The sequence below is a fragment of the Scyliorhinus torazame genome, chromosome 23 (genome assembly GCF_047496885.1).
Source record: "Scyliorhinus torazame isolate Kashiwa2021f chromosome 23, sScyTor2.1, whole genome shotgun sequence".
Lineage (NCBI taxonomy): Eukaryota > Metazoa > Chordata > Chondrichthyes > Carcharhiniformes > Scyliorhinidae > Scyliorhinus > Scyliorhinus torazame.
In genome coordinates, this window is record NC_092729.1 from 82575675 (window position 1) to 82586293 (window position 10619).

The window sequence follows — 10619 nt, forward strand, 5'->3', positions numbered from 1 at the left end:
ATTCAATTCATTATCAAATACAATTCATTATCAAATAGAATTCATTGTCAAATACAATTCATTATCAAATTCAATTCATTGTCAAATTCAATTCATTTTCAAATACAATTCATTCTGAAATTCAATTCTCATCAAATACAACTCGTTACCAAATACAGTTGCTTATCAAATGCAATTCATTATCAAATACAATTCAATGTCAAAAACAATTCATTATCAAATACTTTTCATTTTCATATACACATCATTTTCAAATTCAATTCATTGTCAAATACAATTCATTATCAAATACAACTCATTAACAAATTCAATTCATTACGAAATACAATTTAATTTCATACACACATCATTTTCAAAGACAATTCATTTTCAAATAGAATTCATTTTCAAATTCAATTCATTATCAAATGCAATTCATTTTCAAAAACAATACATTTTCAAATACAACTGCTTATCAAATACAATTCATTATCAAATTCAAATCATTATCAAATTCAATGCATTATCAACTACAATTCATTATCAAATAGAATTCATTATCAAATTCAATTCATTCTCAAATTAAATTTATTATCAAATACAGTTCATTATTAAATACAATTCATTATCATGTGCAATTCATTATCAAAATCAATTCATTATCAAATTCAATTCATTATCAAATACAATTCATTATCAAATACAATTCATTATCAAATACAATTCATATTCAAATTCAATTCATTATCAAATACAATTCATTGTCAAATTCAATTCATTATCAAATACAATTCATTTTCAAATACAATTCTTTTTCAAATACAATTTAGTGGCAAATTCAATTCAATAGCAAATTAAATTCGTTATCAAATTCAATTATTTTGCAAATTCAATTCATATTCAAATACTATTCATTTTCAAATTCAATTCATTATCAAATACAATTAATTTACCAACTACAATTCATTATCAAATTCAATTCATTATCATAGACAATTCATTTATAAATTCATTTCATTGTCAAATACAATTCATTGTCAAATAAAACTCATGCGCAATTTCAATTCATTATCAAAGACAATTGATTTTCAAATTGAATTCATTTTCAAATTCAATTCATTATCAAATACAATTCATTATCAAATTCAATTCATTATCAAATTCAATTCATTATCAAATTCAATTCATTATCGTATACACATCATTTTCAAATTCAGTTCATTTTCAAAGACAATTCATTTTCAAATTCAATTAATTGGCAAATACAATTCATTGTCAAATACAACTCATGAGCAATTTCAATTCATTATAAAAGACAACTGATTTTCAAATACAATTCATTTTCAAATTCAATTCATTATCAAATACAATTTATTATCAAAAACAAATCCTTTTCAAATACAATTCATTATCAAATACAATTCATTATCAAATACAATTCATTTTCAAATTCAATACATTATCAACTACAATTCATTATCAAATTCAATTCATTATCAAATACAATTCATTATCAAATTCAATTCTCGTCAAATACAACTCGTTATCAAATTCAGTTGCTTATCAAATGCAATTCACAATAAAATTCAATTCATTATCAAATTCAATTCATTATCAAATACAAATAATTACAAACTCAATGCATTATCAGATACAAGTCATTTTTAAATTCAATTCATTATCAAATTCAATGCATTATCAAATACAATTCATTCTTAAATTCAATTCATTATCAAAGTCAATTCATTTTCAAATACAATTCATTATCAAATTCAATTCTCGTCAAATACAACTCGTTATCAAATTCAGTTGCTTAACAAATACAATTCATAATAAAATCAATTCATTTTCAAATTCAATTCATTATCAAATACAATTCATTATCAAATTCAATTCATTATCAAATTCAATTCATTATCAAATTCAATTCATGATCAAATACAATTCATTTTAAAATATAATTCATTTTCAAATTCAATTCTTTATCAAATTCAATTCATTTTCAAAAACAATTCATTTTCAAAAACAATTCATTGTCAAATTCAATTCATTATCAAATACAATTCATTTTCGTATACACATCATTTTCAAATTCAGTTCATTATCAAAGACAATTCATTTTCAAATTCAATTCATTGTCAAATATAATTCATTGTCAAATACAACTCATGAGCAATTTCAATTCACTATAAAAGACAATTGATTTTCAAATACAATTCATTTTCAAATTCAATTCATTATCAAATACAATTTATTATCAAAAACAAATCCTTTTAACTATAATTCATTATCAAATACAATTCATTATCAAATACAATTCATTTTCAAATTCAATACATTATCAACTACAATTCATTATGAAATTCAATTCATTATCAAATACAATTCATTTTCATATACACATCATTTTCAAATTCAGTTCATTATCAAAGACAATTCATTTTCAAATTCAATTCATTGTCAAATTCAATTCATTTTCAAATACAATTCATTCTGGAATTCAATTCTCGTCAAATACAACTCGTTACCAAATACAGTTGCTTATCAAATTCAATTCATTATCAAATTCAATTCATTGTCAAATACAATTCATTATCAAATACTTTTGATTTTCATATACACATCATTTTCAAATTCAATTCATTGTCAAATACAATTCATTATCAAAAACAACTCATTAACAAATTCAATTCATTACGAAATACAATTTAATTTCATACACACATCATTTTCAAAGACAATTCATTTTCAAATACAATTCATTTTAAAATTCAATTCATTATCAAATACAATTCATTTTCAAAAACAATACATTTTAAAATACAACTCCTTATCAAATACAATTCATTATCAAATTCAAATCATTATCAAATTCAATGCATTATCAACTACAATTCATTATCAAATAGAATTCATTATCAAATTCAATTCATTATCATAGACAATTCATGATCAAATACAATTCATTTTCAAATATAATTCATTTTCAAATTCAATTCTTTATCAAATTCAATTCATTTTCAAATCCAATTCATTGTCAAATACAACTCATGCGCAATTTCAAGTCATTAGCAAAGACAATTGATTTTCAAATTGAATTCATTTTCAAATTCAATTCATTATCAAATACAATTCATTATCAAATTCAATTCATTATCAAATTCAATTCATTATCAAATTCAATTCATGATCAAATACAATTCATTTTCAAATATAATTCATTTTCAAATTCAATTCTTTATCAAATTCAATTCATTTTCAAAAACAATTCATTTTCAAAAACAATTCATTGTCAAATTGAATTCATTATCAAATACAATTCATTTTCGTATACACATCATTTTCAAATTCAGTTCATTTTCAAACACAATTCATTTTCAAATTCAATTCATTGTCAAATACAATTCATTGTCAAATACAACTCATGAGCAATTTCAATTCATTATAAAAGACAATTGATTTTCAAATACAATTCATTTTCAAATTCAATTCATTATCAAATACAATTTATTATCAAAAACAAATCCTTTTCAAATACAATTCATTATCAAATACAATTCATTATCAAATACAATTCATTTTCAAATTCAATACATTATCAACTACAATTCATTATCAAATTCAATTCATTATCAAATACAATTCAATTTCATATACACATCATTTTCAAATTCAGTTCATTATCAAATACAATTCATTTTCAAATTTAAATCATTATCAAATACCATTCATTTTCAAATTCAATTCATTATCAACTACAATTCATTATCAAATTCAATTCATTTTCAAATACAATTGATTTTCAAATTCAATTCATTATCAAATTCAATTCATTGTAAAATTCAATTCATTTTCAAATACAATTCATTCTGAAATTCAATTCTCATCAAATACAACTCGTTATCAAATACGGTTGCTTATCAAATTCAATTCATTATCAAATACAATTCATTGTCAAATACAATTCATTATCAAATACTTTTCATTTTCATATACACAGCATTTTCAAATTCAATTCATTGTCAAATGCAATTCATTATCAACTACAATTCATTATCAAATTCAATTCATTATCAAATTCAATTCATTATCAAAAACAATTCATTATCAAACTCAACTCCTTATCAAATACAATTAATTATCAAATTCAACCCCTTATCAAATAGAATTCATTATCAAATTGAAATCATCATCAAATTCAATTCGTTATCAAATACAATTGATTATCAAATTCAATTAATTATCAAATTCAATTCATTATCAAATACAATTCATTATCAAATAGAATTCATTGTCAAATACAATTCATTATCAAATTCAATTCATTGTCAAATTCAATTCATTTTCAAATACAATTCATTCTGAAATTCAATTCTCATCAAATACAACTCGTTACCAAATACAGTTGCTTATCAAATGCAATTCATTATCAAATACAATTCAATGTCAAATACAATTCATTATCAAATACTTTTCATTTTCATATACACATCATTTTCAAATTCAATTCATTGTCAAATACAATTCATTATCAAATACAACTCATTAACAAATTCAATTCATTACGAAATACAATTTAATTTCATACACACATCATTTTCAAAGACAATTCATTTTCAAATAGAATTCATTTTCAAATTCAATTCATTATCAAATGCAATTCATTTTCAAAAACAATACATTTTCAAATACAACTGCTTATCAAATACAATTCATTATCAAATTCAAATCATTATCAAATTCAATGCATTATCAACTACAATTCATTATCAAATAGAATTCATTATCAAATTCAATTCATTCTCAAATTAAATTTATTATCAAATACAGTTCATTATTAAATACAATTCATTATCATGTGCAATTCATTATCAAAATCAATTCATTATCAAATTCAATTCATTATCAAATACAATTCATTATCAAATACAATTCATTATCAAATACAATTCATTTTCAAATACAATTCTTTTTCAAATACAATTTAGTGGCAAATTCAATTCATTAGCAAATTAAATTCGTTATCAAATTCAATTATTTTGCAAATTCAATTCATATTCAAATACAATTCATTTTCAAATTCAATTCATTATCAAATACAATTAATTTACCAACTACAATTCATTATCAAATTCAATTCATTATCATAGACAATTCATTTATAAATTCATTTCATTGTCAAATACAATTCATTGTCAAATAAAACTCATGCGCAATTTCAATTCATTATCAAAGACAATTGATTTTCAAATTGAATTCATTTTCAAATTCAATTCATTATCAAATACAATTCATTATCAAATTCAATTCATTATCAAATTCAATTCATTATCAAATTCAATTCATTTTCGTATTCACATCATTTTCAAATTCAGTTCATTTTCAAAGACAATTCATTTTCAAATTCAATTAATTGGCAAATACAATTCATTGTCAAATACAACTCATGAGCAATTTCAATTCATTATAAAAGACAACTGATTTTCAAATACGATTCATTTTCAAATTCAATTCATTATCAAATACAATTTATTATCAAAAACAAATCCTTTTCAAATACAATTCATTATCAAATACAATTCATTATCAAATACAATTCATTTTCAAATTCAATACATTATCAACTACAATTCATTATCAAATTCAATTCATTATCAAATACAATTCATTATCAAATTCAATTCTCGTCAAATACAACTCGTTATCAAATTCAGTTGCTTATCAAATGCAATTCACAATAAAATTCAATTCATTATCAAATTCAATTCATTATCAAATACAAATAATTACAAACTCAATGCATTATCAGATACAAGTCATTTTTAAATTCAATTCATTATCAAATTCAATGCATTATCAAATACAATTCATTCTTAAATTCAATTCATTATCAAAGTCAATTCATTTTCAAATACAATTCATTATCAAATTCAATTCTCGTCAAATACAACTCGTTATCAAATTCAGTTGCTTAACAAATACAATTCATAATAAAAGTCAATTCATTTTCAAATTCAATTCATTATCAAATACAATTCATTATCAAATTCAATTCATTATCAAATTCAATTCATTATCAAATTCAATTCATGATCAAATACAATTCATTTTAAAATATAATTCATTTTCAATTTCAATTCTTTATCAAATTCAATTCATTTTCAAAAACAATTCATTTTCAAAAACAATTCATTGTCAAATTCAATTCATTATCAAATACAATTCATTTTCGTATACACATCATTTTCAAATTCAGTTCATTATCAAAGACAATTCATTTTCAAATTCAATTCATTGTCAAATATAATTCATTGTCAAATACAACTCATGAGCAATTTCAATTCACTATAAAAGACAATTGATTTTCAAATACAATTCATTTTCAAATTCAATTCATTATCAAATACAATTTATTATCAAAAACAAATCCTTTTCAACTATAATTCATTATCAAATACAATTCATTATCAAATACAATTCATTTTCAAATTCAATACATTATCAACTACAATTCATTATGAAATTCAATTCATTATCAAATACAATTCATTTTCATATACACATCATTTTCAAATTCAGTTCATTATCAAAGACAATTCATTTTCAAATTCAATTCATTGTCAAATTCAATTCATTTTCAAATACAATTCATTCTGGAATTCAATTCTCGTCAAATACAACTCGTTACCAAATACAGTTGCTTATCAAATTCAATTCATTATCAAATTCAATTCATTGTCAAATACAATTCATTATCAAATACTTTTGATTTTCATATACACATCATTTTCAAATTCAATTCATTGTCAAATACAATTCATTATCAAAAACAACTCATTAACAAATTCAATTCATTACGAAATACAATTTAATTTCATACACACATCATTTTCAAAGACAATTCATTTTCAAATACAATTCATTTTAAAATTCAATTCATTATCAAATACAATTCATTTTCAAAAACAATACATTTTAAAATACAACTCCTTATCAAATACAATTCATTATCAAATTCAAATCATTATCAAATTCAATGCATTATCAACTACAATTCATTATCAAATAGAATTCATTATCAAATTCAATTCATTATCAATTTAAATTTATTATCAAATACAGTTCATTATTAAATACAATTCATTATCATGTGCAATTCATTATCAAATTCAATTCATATTCAAATTCAATTCATTATCAAATACAATTCATTGTCAAATTCAATTCATTATCAAATACAATTAATTTTCAAATACAATTCTTTTTCAAATACAATTTAGTGGCAAATTCAATTCATTAGCAAATTAAATTCGTTATCAAATTCAATTCTTTTGCAAATTCAATTCATATTCAAATACAATTAATTTACCAACTACAATTCATTATCAAATTCAATTCATTATCATAGACAATTCATGATCAAATACAATTCATTTTCAAATATAATTCATTTTCAAATTCAATTCTTTATCAAATTCAATTCATTTTCAAATCCAATTCATTGTCAAATACAACTCATGCGCAATTTCAAGTCATTAGCAAAGACAATTGATTTTCAAATTGAATTCATTTTCAAATTCAATTCATTATCAAATACAATTCATTATCAAATTCAATTCATTATCAAATTCAATTCATTATCAAATTCAATTCATGATCAAATACAATTCATTTTCAAATATAATTCATTTTCAAATTCAATTCTTTATCAAATTCAATTCATTTTCAAAAACAATTCATTTTCAAAAACAATTCATTGTCAAATTCAATTCATTATCAAATACAATTCATTTTCGTATACACATCATTTTCAAATTCAGTTCATTTTCAAACACAATTCATTTTCAAATTCAATTCATTGTCAAATACAATTCATTGTCAAATACAACTCATGAGCAATTTCAATTCATTATAAAAGACAATTGATTTTCAAATACAATTCATTTTCAAATTCAATTCATTATCAAATACAATTTATTATCAAAAACAAATCCTTTTCAAATACAATTCATTATCAAATACAATTCATTATCAAATACAATTCATTTTCAAATTCAATACATTATCAACTACAATTCATTATCAAATTCAATTCATTATCAAATACAATTCAATTTCATATACACATCATTTTCAAATTCAGTTCATTATCAAAGACAATTCATTTTCAAATTCAATTCATTGTCAAATACAATTCATTATCAAACACAACTCATGCACAATTTCCATTCATTATCAAAGACAATTGATTTTCAAATTCAATTCATTATCAAATACAATTGATTATCAAAAAAAAATCCTTTTCAAATACAATTCTTTATCAAATACAATTCATTATCAAATACAATTCATTTTCAAATTCAATTCATTATCAAATTCAATTCATTATCAAATTCAATACAAGCTCAAACACAATTCATTTTCAAATACAATTCATTATCAAATTCAATTCTTTATCAAATTCAATTCATTTTCAAAAACAATTCCTTTCCAAATTCAATTCATTATCAAATACAAATCATTTTCAAATTCAATTCATTATCAAAAACAATTCATTATCAAACTCAACTCCTTATCAAATTCAATTAATTATCAAATTCAACCCCTTATCAAATACAATTCATTATAAAATTGAAATCATTATCAAATTCAATTCGTTATCAAATACTATTGATTATCAAATTCAATTAATTATCAAATTCAATTCATTATCAAATACAATTCATTTTCGTATACACATCTTTTTCAAATTCAGTTCATTATCAAAGACAATTCATTTTCAAAATCAATTCATTGTCAAATACAATTCATTGTCAAATACAACTCATGAGCAATTTCAATCCATTATAAAAGACAATTGATTATCAAATACAATTCATTTTCAAATTTAAATCATTATCAAATACCATTCATTTTCAAATTCAATTCATTATCAACTACAATTCATTATCAAATTCAATTCATTTTCAAATACAATTGATTTTCAAATTCAATTCATTATCAAATTCAATTCATTGTAAAATTCAATTCATTTTCAAATACAATTCATTCTGAAATTCAATTCTCATCAAATACAACTCGTTATCAAATACGGTTGCTTATCAAATTCAATTCATTATCAAATACAATTCATTGTCAAATACAATTCATTATCAAATACTTTTCATTTTCATATACACAGCATTTTCAAATTCAATTCATTGTCAAATGCAATTCATTATCAACTACAATTCATTATCAAATTCAATTCATTATCAAATTCAATTCATTATCAAATACAATTCAGTATCAAATTCAATTCATTTTCAAATTTAATTCATTATCAAATTCAATTCTTTATCAAATTCAATTCATTTTCAAATTCAACTCATTTTCAAATACAATTCATTGCAAAATTCAATTTATTATCAAACACAATTCATTATCAAATTCAATTTATTTTCAAATACAATTGATTTTCAAATTCAATTCATTATCAAATTCAATTCATTGTCAAATTCAATTCATTTTCAAATACAATTCATTCTGAAATTCAATTCTCGTCAAATACAACTCGTTACCAAATACAGTTGCTTATCAAATTCAATTCATTATCAAATACAATTCATTGTCAAATACAATTCATTATCAAATACTTTTCATTTCATATACACATCATTTTCAAATTCAATTCATTGTCAAATACAATTCACTATCAAATACAACTCATTAACAAATTCAATTCATTACGAAATACAATTTAATTTCATACACACATCATTTTCAAAGACAATTCATTTTCAACTACAATTCATTATCAAATAGAATTCATTATCAAATTCAATTCATTATCAATTTAATCTTATTATCAAATACAATTCATTATCAAATACAGTTCATTATCAAATACAATTCAATTTCATATACACATCATTTTCAAATTCAGTTCATTATCAAAGACAATTCATTTTCAAATTCAATTCATTGTCAAATACAATTCATTGTCAAACACAACTCATGCAAAATTTCCATTCATTGTCAAAGACAATTGATTTTCAAATTCAATTCATTATCAAATACAAATCATTATCAAATTCAATGCATTATCAACTACAATTCATTATCAAATAGAATTCATTATCAAATTCAATTCATTATCAATTTAAATTTATTATCAAATACAGTTCATTATTAAATACAATTCATTATCATGTGCAATTCATTATCAAAATCAATTCATTATCAAATTCAATTCATATTCAAATTCAATTCATTATCAAATACAATTCATTGTCAAATTCAATTCATTATCAAATACAATTAATTTTCAAATACAATTCTTTTTCAAATACAATTTAGTGGCAAATTCAATTCATTAGCAAATTAAATTCGTTATCAAATTCAATTATTTTGCAAATTCATTTCATATTCAAATACAATTAATTTACCAACTACAATTCATTATCAAATTCAATTCATTATCATAGACAATTCATGATCAAATACAATTCATTTTCAAATATAATTCATTTTCAAATTCAATTCTTTATCAAATTCAATTCATTTTCAAATACAATTCATTGTCAAATACAACTCATGCGCAATTTCAAGTCATTATCAAAGACAATTGATTTTCAAATTGAATTCATTTTCAAATTCAA